The sequence below is a fragment of the Scyliorhinus canicula genome, chromosome 5, assembly GCF_902713615.1.
Source record: "Scyliorhinus canicula chromosome 5, sScyCan1.1, whole genome shotgun sequence".
NCBI lineage: Eukaryota > Metazoa > Chordata > Chondrichthyes > Carcharhiniformes > Scyliorhinidae > Scyliorhinus > Scyliorhinus canicula.
Window position 1 is genome coordinate 187,280,597 of NC_052150.1, and position 14,359 is coordinate 187,294,955.

Here is a 14,359-nt window from a genome sequence, read left to right on the forward strand (position 1 = left end):
GTAGATGGGCTTTAGAGTGGTTTCACAGGTTGGCACAACATCAAGGGCCGAAGGGCCTGTACTGCGCTGTAATGTTCTATGTTCTATGCTTTATCTTACTTGGATAGGTGGATACATGGGTGAGGTGGGTATGTAGATGAAGCGGGTAATGGGTGGTCGAGGTAGGTGCGTTGGGGGGTAGTTGGGTCCAGTGGGTTGATGTTAGGTTGGGTTGGAGGTGGTCAGTAGGGTTGTGGGGGTTGGGGGGGCAATCAGGTTCAGTCAGAAGGGTAGTTGGGTAGTCAGTATGTAGTCGGGTCGTGTTGAGTCAGGGTTGCACTCGGGTGGTCTGGGGCTAGTTGGGTTGGAGTGAGCAGATGGGTCAGTGAGGGATTTGGGTGGTCGAGGGTAGTTGGGTTTGAGTGAGCAGATGGGTCGATGAGGGAGTTGGGTGGTCGAGGGTAGTTGGGTTGGAGTGAGCAGATGGGTCAGTGAGGGAGTTGGGTGGTCGAGGGTAGTTGGGTTGGAGTGAGCAGATGGGTCAGTGAGGGATTTGGGTGGTCGAGGGTAGTTGGGTTGGAGTGAGCAGATGGGTCGGTGAGGGAGTTGGGTGGTCGAGGGTAGTTGGGTTGGAGTGAGCAGATGGGTCAGTGAGGGAGTTGGGTGGTCGAGGGTAGTTGGGTTGGAGTGAGCAGATGGGTCAGTGAGGGAGTTGGGTGGTCGAGGGTAGTTGGGTTGGAGTGAGCAGATGGGTCAGTGAGGGAGTTGGGTGGTCGAGGGTAGTTGGGTTGGAGTGAGCAGATGGGTCAGTGAGGGAGTTGGGTGGTCGAGGGTAGTTGGGTTGGAGTGAGCAGATGGGTCGGTGAGGGAGTTGGGTGGTCGAGGGTAGTTGGGTTGGAGTGAGCAGATGGGTCGGTGAGGGAGTTGGGTGGTCGAGGGTAGTTGGGTTGGAGCGAGCAGATGGGTCGGTGGGGGAGTTGGGTGGTCGAGGGTAGTTGGGTTGGAGTGAGCAGATGGGTCAGTGAGGGTGTTGGGTGGTTGAGGGTAGTTGGGTTGGAGTGAGCAGATGGGTCAGTGAGGGTGTTGGGTGGTCGAGGGTAGTTGGGTTGGAGTGAGCAGATGGGTCGGTGAGGGAGTTGGGTGGTCGAGGGTAGTTGGGTTGGAGTGAGCAGATGGGTCAGTGAGGGAGTTGGGTGGTCGAGGGTAGTTGGGTTGGAGTGAGCAGATGGGTCAGTGAGGGAGTTGGGTGGTCGAGGGTAGTTGGGTTGGAGTGAGCAGATGGGTCAGTGAGGGAGTTGGGTGGTCGAGGGTAGTTGGGTTGGAGTGAGCAGATGGGTCAGTGAGGGAGTTGGGTGGTCGAGGGTAGTTGGGTTGGAGTGAGCAGATGGGTCGGTGAGGGAGTTGGGTGGTCGAGGGTAGTTGGGTTGGAGTGAGCAGATGGGTCGGTGAGGGAGTTGGGTGGTCGAGGGTAGTTGGGTTGGAGCGAGCAGATGGGTCGGTGGGGGAGTTGGGTGGTCGAGGGTAGTTGGGTTGGAGTGAGCAGATGGGTCGGTGAGGGAGTTGGGTGGTTGAGGGTAGTTGGGTTGGAGTGAGCAGATGGGTCAGTGAGGGTGTTGGGTGGTTGAGGGTAGTTGGGTTGGAGTGAGCAGATGGGTCGGTGAGGGAGTTGGGTGGTCGTGGGTAGTTGGGTTGGAGTGAGCAGATGGGTCAGTGAGGGTGTTGGGTGGTTGAGGGTAGTTGGGTTGGAGTGAGCAGATGGGTCAGTGAGGGTGTTGGGTGGTCGAGGGTAGTTGGGTTGGAGTGAGCAGATGGGTCAGTGAGGGAGTTGGGTGGTCGAGGGTAGTTGGGTTGGAGTGAGCAGATGGGTCAGTGAGGGAGTTGGGTGGTCGAGGGTAGTTGGGTTGGAGTGAGCAGATGGGTCAGTGAGGGAGTTGGGTGGTCGAGGGTAGTTGGGTTGGAGTGAGCAGATGGGTCAGTGAGGGATTTGGGTGGTCGAGGGTAGTTGGGTTGGAGTGAGCAGATGGGTCGGTGAGGGAGTTGGGTGGTTGAGGGTAGTTGGGTTGGAGTGAGCAGATGGGTCGGTGAGGGTGTTGGGTGGTTGAGGGTAGTTGGGTTGGAGTGAGCAGATGGGTCAGTGAGGGTGTTGGGTGGTTGAGGGTAGTTGGGTTGGAGTGAGCAGATGGGTCAGTGAGGGTGTTGGGTGGTCGAGGGTAGTTGGGTTGGAGTGAGCAGATGGGTCGGTGAGGGTGTTGGGTGGTCGAGGGTAGTTGGGTTGGAGTGAGCAGATGGGTCAGTGAGGGAGTTGGGTGGTCGAGGGTAGTTGAATCAGGGAGTATCGGGTGGTCAGTGGTATTGGGGTCAGTTGAGTATTCAAGTCAGGTTGAGATGTTAGTCAGCTAAGGTCTGGTTGGGTCACGGGGACAGGATAGGCCTGATCAAGTGGGATATTGTGTTGAGTTGGGGGCAGTTGGATGTTTGGGAAGAAGTCAGGTTAGGTCAGCGGGGTACTCGGGTAGTTTGCGGGTAGTCGGGTTGAGTCAGGGGTAGTCAGGCCGTCCGGAGTGCTAGTCAGGTCAGGAGTTAGTTGGATGGTTGGGGGTCGTTGTGCCAGGTCTGAGTGGGCTGTCAGGTAGCCTGGAAGGGGTTAGGGTGGTAGACCAGGCTTTAAACTGTCTAACCTTTCCTGGGTATCTACCTGGGTAAGTACCATGGTTACCCTAACTCAGAGTCAGAAACATTTGCGGATGGAATCAGGGAACCATTTGGTTGGCTGACAGCTCTCAATCCTCCACGGTTACTTGTTTAAGAGTCTTTTCAGGGCCTGCACCTCATTCCTCCCTCATGGCTCCCTAACCGAGAATCAATGACGAGGCTGGCTCTACCTGCAGGTTCACTAATGGTCTGTGCCGATAAGCACTGCTTTAAACATCGGAACTCCAGCAAGACCTGAACGTACTTGGTGGTCAGAAAGGCATGGCCATTGCCTGCCTGCAGCAAGGTTCTCTGAATTAAGTGCAGATATACAGAGGGCCAAGTATTCACTGTGTGGATTTGTAGTTGACTCCAATTGGAAACTATTGCTCTTATGTACATCAGACCTCCAACTAACAAAAAATAATCCCGACAGCTGTGCTGCCAGCCTCAGGAGAAATATTCTTCCACATGTTCGGAAAAAAACACAGACGTTTCATCAACTATATTTAGTCTTTTATCACTTTCACAGGCCAGTGGTTTATAACTGAAGACCTTTATCATTCACGCTTCGATCAAGCACAGAGGGAAGTCATGTATTGTGGTCCACACAAAGAAGTAAATAACATGCATTTACACAGCGTTATCATGATTCTGAGAAAGATCCTTAAAAGCTGCATGTCGAATGCACTGCATTGCGCAGTGACTACTGTTATGTGAGGAAATGGAGCAGCTATTTGCGCACGCCTAGATCTCTCAAATAGAAGTAAAATGAATAACCAGTTTCTGTGTGTTTTAGTGGTGCTGGTTGAAAGAGTAATGCTGGTTACGGTTTTAAATAGTGTCTCGGATTTTAAACAGCCAGCCCAGCTACTGGGTAGACATCGGTTTAACATCCCACTTAAAGACCGCATCTCTGACAACTCTGCATTCCCATTTGACTGAACTGAAATGTCAGTCCAGATTATGTGCAGTAAGGCATAAACATACAGAGCGCGATGTCCAGGGCACATTTGCCGCTGGCACAGATCCCATTATTGGATTGGATTGGATTGGATTTGTTTATGTCACGTGTACCGAGGTACAGTGAAAAGTATTTTTCTGCAAGCAGCTCAACAGATCATTCAGTACATGGGAAGAAAAGGGAATTAAACAGAATTCAAGAAAATACATGAGAATACATAATAGGGCAACACAATATATACAATGTAACTACATAAGCATTGGCATCGGATGAAGCATATAGGGTGTAGTGTTAATGAGGTCAGTCCATAAGAGGGTCATTTAGGAGTCTGGTGACAGTGGGGAAGAAGCTGTTTTTGAGTCTGTTCGTCCGTGTTCTCAGACTTCTGAATCTCCTGCCCGATGGAAGAAGTTGGAAAAGTGAGTAAGCCGGGTGGGAGGGATCCTTGATTATGCTGCCTGCTTTCCCCCGGCAGCGGGAGGTGTAGATGGAATCAATGGATGGGAGGCAGGTTCGTGTGATGGACTGGGCGGTATTCACGACTCTCTGAAGTTCCTTGCGGTCCTGGGCCGAGCAGTTGCCATACCAGGCTGTGATGCAGCCCGATAGGATGCTCTCTATAGTGCATCTGTAAAAGTTGGTAAGGGTTAATGTGGACATGCCGAATTTCCTTAGTTTCCTGAGGAAGTATAGGCGCTGTTGTGCTTTATTGGTGATAGCGTCGACATGAGTGGACCAGGATAGATTTTTGGTGATGTGCACCCCTAGGAATTTGAAACTGCTCACCATCTCTACCTCGGCTCCGTTGATGCTGACAGGGGTGTGTACAGTACTTTGCTTCCTGACCATCATGACCAAGTTCTCAAACTGACATCGTGCCACTGCAAATCCCATTATGGCCGCTAACTCTCATGGGAGGGCCTTAATGGGATTTGCAGTGGCACGATGTCAGTTTGAGAACTTGCCCTCCCCCCTGTTGGCAATGTAATCAGGTTTATGCCCTCTCTTGCTTCCAGGCTGGTTAGATCTTCTTCCCCACCAGCCTGATTCCAAAAACGCAAAGCAGTCGTGATGAGCACACCAAAGGCATGGTGATGAGAGACATGGCAGCTCACTGCTTGCACCGCCAGAGTGGACAGCCAGGTTGGTACTGCCAGAGGACAGTGCTGGAGTGGGGCCATTTGTAAGGGTCACAAAGAATCGAGCATGAGTTTGTAGATTCAAACAGAAGGTAACTTTATTTACAACAATATGTACACAGCAGCAGTAGTTCGCAACTGCTTCCTTCACTAGCTGGTACCACACTGGCCAGCTCTATGTATACAGGTATAGCTGCTAATGATTTCCCTGCCCCTCTCATTGGGGGAGCTCACACACCACCTGCGTAGCTCACACTCTGAGGTGTTGGGAAAGAATTTGTCTCTGAGCTCCTGCTGCTTCTAGCTGTAACCCTGCTCCCTGACCTGGTGTGTTATTCATTATTGTCGCTGCCTTTTCTAGACTTTGAAGTCTGGTCAATGGCAAGGGTGAATGGTGCTACAACCAATCGGATGGAGGAGAGGTTGCTTGCAGGGGAAAGAGAGGATGGAGTTACCTGCCTGCAGTTGCCACGGCTGGGACTCGTACTTGTTACTGGCTGCCTTTCTGCTTACAGGCTGGGAGTGGAGCGAGGAGCGGATTTTAGTTGGCCTGCTGCTGGGCTGAAAGTGGAGGAGAACAGACTAAATTTTGCAGTTTTGGACTGGCTGGGTGTCTGGAGACCGGATGCCGGAACTGTGAGAACAGTAGGATGGTGGCTTAATTGACTATGTGTACTGCTTACTGATGTTAGTTTTGTTTTATTGTTGGGGGATTGTATGGTTATTATTGTATTTTTGTTGTGTATTGTTATTTTGGGCCTAGCAGCTGGTGCTCGCCAGTTGTGGCCCTCCTGCGTCTATGCTGGGAGTTGAGGGGTCCTTCCCGGTGCTGGGGGAGGGGTTTTCTCTCTCTCTCCTCACCGCATGCTGCCTATCTCTTTCCAGTGAACTGAGCTGCAGGTGGCCACCTCTTCACCAACATGGAACCGTGGGAGGGTGGGGGAGGGGAGCATATGCTGGCTTGAGTGCTGGTGTCACTTGTTTGTTGAGTTTCTTGTGGTTGCTCTGTATTTTGTTTCTTTGTTTTAAAGAGAGCTGTCTCTCTCTCTCTTTCTCTCTCTCTCCCTCTCTCTCCGTCCCTCCCTCTTTCTCCCCCTCTCTCTCTCTCTCCCTCCCTCTTTCAAGGGAGAAACACACCGATTTTTAGTTGGAACCTGGCACTTTGCCATTTTGGGGGAAAGTAATAATAATCTTTAATAGTGTCACAAGTAGGCTTACATTAACACTGCAATGAAGTTACTGCGAAAATCCCCGAGTCGGCACACTCCGACGCTTGTTCGGGTACACGGGGGTAATTCAGAATGCCCAATTCACCTAACAAGCACGTCTTTCAGAATTTGTGGGAGGAAACCGGAACATCCGGAGGAAACCCATGCAGACATGGGGAGAATGTGCAGTCTCCGCATAGACAGTGACCCAAGCCGGGATTCGAACCCGGGTCCCTGGCGCTGTGAAGCAACAGTGCTGACCACTGTGCTACCGTGCCACCTAAAATTCTGTGCCTCAGAGGAATGTGTTGTTGACTGAGCCAAGCTATTGATAAATAAAATCTCTTAAAGGGACCATTTCTTTTGTTCATATGGCAATCTTTGGAGAAAATAACAAAGTACTTTTTCCAACATGAGCACGAAAGTAGTCATGCAGTCAAATCAGTCAGTAATTCCAAAAGAAAAATGGGTTATTGTTTTAGGTTTGTGAATTCAACAAATTAATACACAATTTAACCTATCATTTGCTTCCAGGTGCTTACTGACCTGCTGGATATTTTCAACAATGTTTTCATTTCAGTATTTGAAAACACGCCTAGGTTTTCACTTTTTCCTCAGCATCTCTTTGTTTTTGCATCAGTCAGGATGCAAAGTCACAAAATAGACTTGGCTCCCAGTCCTGGAATGAATTTTTCACTGCCTCTTTTGCAGTGCACTTCAGAAGCTAATATTTAGCTCCCCAAGAACACAGGTCTCTAATTATTATATCCAACGCTGACAGCAAATTTGTTTTTTTAGACAGCCCCTGCCAAAGTGCATTTAGAAAAACAAAGCAGTGCTGGCAGGAATTAAGTGACATAAAAGGGAAGCAAGAAAATGATGAGAGGTAGTTGTACCGCGACAAGGTAAATGAAGTGAAAAGAAAAGGGATAAACAATTAAAAATTAGCAGGCTTTTGTTAATGTCTTATAAAGGTTATATCTCATGCTGGGATACAGTTCCACTGGTGGTGACAGCCTGCTTATATCTTGTCTAAGTGGTAACTTCATATTGTTACAATCCCAGTTGATGTTAGAACTGGACGTTAAGGTCCCAGAATGAAAACTTGGCCCAAAAGACATTGGGCGGGATTCTCCGTTGACTGACGGCAAAATAAGGAAATGCGAATGGGCGGAGAATAGGTTCCAACGGCGACATTACGGCGGGCACTGATTTGACGCCAAATCGCAAATCTCGGTCACCTCGACAGCGGCGTTAATGCGGCCTGGAATGCATGTACAGTAAATGACGTTGGCATATCGTTAGCGAGCCTGAACTGGCATTCTCCAGGGCCTCCGAGATTCTCCGCCTCCAATGGTCTATGGTCCCGGTGGCACGGTTCACATGTGCTTTTAAAGATCGGGAAACCGGAGTCGTGGCTGCTGAGGGAGAGAGAGGGGGTACGGAAAGTGTCCAACATCGCCATAGCTTGCTGACAGTTGTGCCGCTCACTGGGGGGCTTCTGCCAGGGCTGTGGGGAGCAGCTGAGGGTTGCCAGGAGGTGGGCTGTGGGGTCAGGATGGACAGACATGGGACACCATTGCCGCAGCCGGCATGGCAGCCTTGCAGCTGCGCAAACCGCTGACTGCCCACTATGAACTTAGGGCCACGGGCCATATGGGGATCCCCCCAGGCCACCCCCCTGGATGTTCTCTGGCCCCAGCAACTCATCAGCTGTATGGGCGCGCTCCAGCACAGCCAGTGCCATCTTGTTGGCTGCGATGAGTGTGTGGTGATTGTAATGCGTATATGCGGCTGCAGCTTGTCAGTCTCCCGAGTGTCAATCACGGACCCGGCGAATCCCTCACCGTTTTTCATTGGATTCGCTTGTGTTCCAATAGTGCTGGTGCTAACCCCTTAATAGTAGCAGAATCGGTCCCAGGTTAAGTGCCAGTTTTTCTGTCATAATTGTCCACGGATTCTGCCCTTGCATCAACACTTAGTCTTAGAAAAGGAGAATCCCGCCCCATAACGTTTACTTTTTAAATATAAAATGTGGGGGAGGGCGGCAGGGTGGCGCAGTGGTTAGCACTGCTGCCTCATGGCACCGAGGACCCTGGTTTGATCCCGACACCTGGTCATTGTCCATGTGGGGTCTGCACTTTCTCCCCGTGTCTGCATGGGTCTCACCCCCACAACCCAAAGATGGGCTGGATAGATGGATTGGCCATGCAGATCAAAGACGCAGCACTGCTAATTACTTCTAACAACAAGAAAAAACATGTATTAAACATGAAAAATTAGATTATGGTACATTGCTCCTTTACTCCTCCTTCCTTAGCTTAAGAATTACACACAGATTTAAAATTAACATGGATTGCAAAGTACATTTTAAACTACAATGGTCTGAGCAACACAAAAAGTCCCTTTAAACACACAAGATGACTGAAGTCAAATACATTCACTCGGCTCTGAACCCAAGGTGGTGTCTGTGGTTTTCTCCTCAGAATCACCCCCCCGATGATTGTCACGCGAGAATTTCCAAACTCCACTCCCAAAAACATCCTTTAAATTCTTCTCCTAATAATGCATTCCCTTGTCGTTTTGCATTCCGAAATCCAGTGCAGGTTTTACAAATGACACTTTCAAACAAAGCATCCGCTCCACTTCTAACAGTGAATCCAGTCCACAATTTCACGGTAGCACAAGTGGATAGCACTGTGGCTTCACAGCACCAGGGTCCCAGGGTCACTGTCTGTGCAGAGTCTGCATGTTCTCCCTGTGTCTGCGTGGGTTTCCTCCGGGTGCTCCGGTTTCCTCCCACAGTCCAAAAACGTGCAGGTTAGGTGGATTGGCCATGATTAATTGCCCTTAGTGTCCAAAAAGGTTAGGAGGGGTTATTGGGTTACGGGGATAGGGTGGAAGTGAGGGCTTAAGTGGGTCGGTGCAGACAATATGGGCCAAGTGGCCTCCTTCTGCACTGTATGTCCTATGTTCTATGTTCATACCAACCCCTTTAAGGATCTATTCGTCTTGGCTGCTCACAATTGCTTTAACTTTTGATTCCCAGATGGTATTAAAACGACAGCAAACATTTCATCCTCGTCTGAAGTCTGCTGTCTATTTTACATAGAAACATACATTGTTTCCAGGGGCTGGTTTAGCTCACAAGGCTAAATCGCTGGCTTTTAAAGCAGACCAAGCAGTCCAGCAGCACGGTTCGATTCCCGTACCAGCCTCCCCGGACAGGCGCCGGAATGTGGCGACTAGGGGCTTTTCACAGTAACTTCATTGAAGCCTACTCGTGACAATAAGCGATTTTCACATTGAAAATAGAAGCAGGAGGCCATTCGGCCCTTTGAGCCTGAAGTAAGAATTTTCTCCAACCTTACCACCAGTGGCAGTTGAAACTGAGAGGCTTTAATTCAGCAGTGGGAAACCTGAAGCCCAGGCGCCACATGCGGCGCTACAGGATGTGGCCCACGAGACATTTTACCATTGCCCACACACAGTATTGCCACATTCTGCTGATTTCCATCCACGTAGCTGTTTCCCTAAGGGTATGCCTCAATTAAGTCACCTCTTTTTAAAAATAAATTTAGGAGTACCCAATTATTTTTTTCCAATTAAGGGGCAACTTAGCATGGCCAATCCAACTAACCTACACATCTTTGGGTTGTGGGGGTGAAACCCACGCAGACATGGAGAGAATGTGCAAACTCCACACAGACAGTGACCCAGGGCCAGGATTCGAACCCGGGTCCTCAGCGCCGCAATCCCAGTGCTAACCACTGTGCCGTGAGAGAAGTAATATGCACGTAAAGCAAGGACAAGTGGAGTGAGCTGCGTGTTGATTGTATACAACATTGACTGTGATAGCCAGGCGTTCCCTCTTCATCCAAAGTTTTTTTAAATTAAATTTAGATTACCCAATTTATTTTTTCCAATTAATGGGCAATTTACCGTGGTCAATCCACCTACCCTGCACATTTTTGGGTTGTGGGGGCGAAACCCACGCAGACACGGGGAGAATGTGCAAACTCCACACGGACAGTGACCCAGAGCCGGGATCGAACTTGGGACCTCAGCGCCGTGAGGCAGCAGTGCTAACCCACTGCGCCACCGTGCTGCCGTTCTTCATCCAAAGTTTAAATATTTTTGTTTATAACCCTTTGAAGTTGATTTAAATTCTTTGCTGTGATTAACACCCCCACTCCTAGTACAGACCAGAGAATTAACCCAGGGGCTTCGTAATCTGTATGGCTCACTACCACCCCACAAAATGTGTCATAATATTGCTCCTTGGGCAGCAATTTAATTCAGCTGTTCCCACAGTTCAAGTTGCCGCATAACATTGTGACGATTTCAACTGCCCCCAAAGAGCAAAACAAGGATGGCGACGGGGCATAAAAGAGCCATGTTACCAAAAGCTGTCAGGCTTTATCCTGCCAATTAGCAGCAGCCCAGTAATCTTCAATCACTTGGAAGCAAATCCTGACATCAGAAAGCACAGGAGATTCACTGGGAGTTAAATCCAAGAAAATATTTCTTGACAGTTTGGAGTTTGAAAAAAGTGTCTGCTCACCAACTTTGGAATATGGTTATAACATCAGTTGCTAAGGGCCCAGAATGTGCTGATCTTAGTCAAGTCCCCTTCCGGCAAGTTTTCATTTTCCACTTTTGCTGTTAAATACAAATATTTCAGTCCACCCATAGCCCTTTCATTACAGAAGCATTTCTGAGTGCAGCAGCTTCCAACCATTACAACACACTCTTCATCATCTCTGAAACCCACAGGTCGATGTTCCAGCTGCTATCTGATCGACACAATATTCAGCGACTGCAATCAATATTTTGTATGCTGTAACACAAAACCAAATAAATTATCCTGATGTTACAAGGTTTGATTAAGATTGTTGCAATCAAACAGATAAATACAAAATGCCACAGTGATAAACTTTTCTCTGTTTTTTTTGTGCATTGAATGCTCTTTCTCTGGCCCGTTGAATCATTACACCGAGCAGTGTGAATTATTTACACTTGTTTGCTGAATTATCAGGATTTCAGTGCCTCTTTCAGCAGTATTTTGAACAGGACAATTCCATTTGACATCAACATCAAAATCCTCATATTCTCCCCGTGTCTGCGTGGGTTTCGCCCCCACAACCCAAGGAGAAGTGCAGGGTAGGTGGATTGGCCATGCTAAGTTGTCCCTTAATTGGGGAAAAAAAATTGGGTAATCTAAATTTTTGTTTTAAATGTCAAAATCCTACCAAAAGAAAAATATCAATACCATTTATCCACGATTCAAAACTGTAGCTTTACAAATAAGTACGGACTTGGTACTAAGTTTGAGGAAGTTTACATTTGGTAAAATGGCATGGTACAATTAAGCAGCTTCGAATAAATGCTGTATATTTTGCAAATAATGACACAGTGCTTCACACGAATGCAGTGGTTTATATCATGTGTTAATGTTTGCGTATAGTAGTCATATTTCCTACCGCATTAACACTATATTAATCATGTCCTTGAATATAGAACCTAAACATGTAGTTTGATGACTCATTTTGTCCCTGCAGCACAGACAGTTCAAAACCTGTAATTCAAAGTCCCTCCTCTCTGTCCTCCCCTCCTCCTCATCATCAAAGTACTTGCAATGGAATACGAACAGGGCCTGGAGAAAATGGAGTAAGATTGTATCATTGCATCAACTCAAGCTGCCCGTAGCTTTTAATCCCTACCCACATTACTTTAGTCCTGTTTCATGGTTGGTGCTGCACATTGTTCTGTATTGCTACTTAGCCCTGTATAATTACAATCCTAATTTCCCCTGTTTGTACAGATAAGAGTCCACTTAAATATTTTAACAGCAGCTCGCTGCTTTCACTGGTGTCACGTGTAACATGAGTGGTGATCTCAGGTAACCGGGGATATAAGATGGCAATCATTCAAAAAGCTTTACAGGGCAGTGGAAATCCTACACTGCGCACAAATGCATTTAGGTACAATGTAATGCAGATGCTAATGAATGTTTTATGTGGCAGACCAAGCTACCAACTCAGAACTGAGAGCACTGTGAGACACAAGTCATAGGCCTGATTCCCTACCACATGCACTTTGGGAGCAGGTGGGATTTTTCTCTCCTCCATATTGTAATGCAAGAACTCTGCAGATATCTGCAGCATTGGGTGGAAAAAATGTACATGCGCATGTATTTCACCTTTTAACAATGAGTAATTCACAGCTTAATTCTGAACTTTCAGAGCTCTGCTAAATGCCTCTGACCAGCGCAATAATTTAATATGCAAATATTTAACATCTGTGCTGCAAGATCTAATTAGGAGGGCTGCAGTACAAGTAATTATTTATGCTCACCAGAATGTGGATTGAAGCTCATGTTCCATGGAACACAAAGTATTTGAAGCAGAACGGTGTTTAAATGTTATTCAAAACATAAATAAACTTCCCACAAGACATTTTTTATTTGATTGTATTTATTTTCCTTCCTGTTTGCAATTTATTTGCTCACTGCACCATGCACCATGTTATTCCAGGAAGCAGCACGGACAAGAGCAGCAATGTGGTGGGAACACTAACATCCGCGTTCTCCTTCAACTTACACATCATCCTCACTTGGCCATTTATCCTCATTCCTTCATCGTTGCTGAGTCAATATTAAGGACCATCAACGCAAGAATAGCAGCAACTCAAAAAGAAAGCTGACCACCACCATTTTCTTCAGATCTGTTGAGATTGGCAATGATGACAGCCTTGTCAAGGTCGGCTGCATCCCAAAGACACATTTTTAAAAATGGGTAATGAAAGATCTGATGTGTTAGGCACGTTGGTTCAACGTGGACTGCAACTGGATGCAGTGAAGCTAGAAACAGACGTCTGACACAGGAGATGATCCAACACTGTTTTATTTAACTAGCGGACTGTTGTACATGCTCAGCTGTGGGTTGACACTCTACTAACCTAACTGATGACCTCTTACTGGCTTGACCAGACTTACTACCTACCGCATGGTGATAGTGCTCACCAGCTTGTGCACTCTGACTGTCTCAGTAGCTGGGTCCTGAGAGAGGGAGAGTCTTAATGCCCTGTGTCCTGCCTGGTGATTGGTTGTTCTGTGTTGTGTGTTGATTGGTTATCCTGTGTGTCAATCACTGCCTGTCTGCATCTCATTGTATACATGAGTGGAAATTATGACATCTCCCCTTTTTAAAAATACATTTTGGAACGAGAAGGTATATACATGCCTGACTATGTACAAATGGTGAGTTAATGAACATATGTACATGGGAAGGTGTCTATCGTGCAGATACAGAGCAAACTAAACAAAATTTACAAGAGTTAAGTCTATAGATTCAGGGCGCGATTCTCCGCCCCCCACGACGGGTCGGAGAATAGCGGGAGGGCCTTCCCGACATTTTTCCCGCCCTCCCGCTATTCTCTCCCCCCCCCCCCCCCACCCAACTCCCGACACGAATCGCTGCCGCCGTTTTTTTACGGCCGGCAGCGATTCACAGCTGATAGATGGGCCGAAGTCCCAGCCCTTTACGGCTGTTTTTACGAACGGCAAACACACCTGGTCTGGCCGTTCGTAAAAACGGCGGGAACAACTCGCTTTTTATAACCATGGCACCGATTGGCACGGCAGTACCACGGCCGTGCCAAGGGTGCCATGGGCCCGCGATCGGTGGGCACTGATCGCGGGCAGCGGGCCTGATGCCCGCGCACTATTTCTCCTTCCGCCGCCCCGCAGTATCCATTCGCGGGGCGGCTGAGGGGCATCCCGGCCCGCGCATGCGCGGGTTTCGCGCAAATACGCGATGACGTCATCCGCGCATGCGCGGGTTGGAGTCTTCCAATCCGCGCATGCGCGGCTGACGTCATATGACGCGTCAGTCGGCGCTAACTCCGGCAAGCGGGCTTAACGAAATTCGTTAAGCCCGTGATGCCGGAGCTTACGGCGTTGGGCTGCTAGCCCCGACCGGGGACCAGAATCGGTTCCCGGTCGGGAAGGGGCGCGCTGGCGTCAAACCCGCCCGGGTTTGACGCCAGCCTTACGATTTCTCCCGTTTTGGGAGAATCGCACCCTGTGTCTTTAAGGCGGGCGACAAATTCTTGTCGTTCGCTGCAGAGGTGGAGCAGGAGATGTCGCCACTTACAGGCGGGATTGCTGCCATTGGAGTAGTCTCATGGACAGGCGGGATTGCTGCCATTGGAGTATTCCCGTGGACAGGCGGGATTGCTGCCATTGGAGTATTCCCGTGGACAGGTGGAATTGCTGCCATTGGAGTATTCCCGTGGACAGGCGGGATTGCTGCCATTGGAGTATTCCCGTGGACAGGCGGGATGGCTGCCATTGGAGTATTCCCATGGACAGGCGG

The 14,359-nt window shown here is 48.7% G+C and overlaps 1 protein-coding gene across 1 annotated transcript in view; it reads right to left on the reverse strand.

The window, feature by feature from the left end:
* Nucleotides 1-10,101: 10,101 nt before the first annotated feature.
* Nucleotides 10,102-14,359, reverse strand: part of znf438 (zinc finger protein 438) — a 341,546-nt gene continuing 337,288 nt past the window's right edge. Inside the window, exon 9 of the mRNA XM_038798254.1 lies at nucleotides 10,102-10,821. The gene's annotated coding sequence lies outside the window, so the exon portion shown is untranslated. The remainder of the gene's footprint in view (nucleotides 10,822-14,359) is intronic.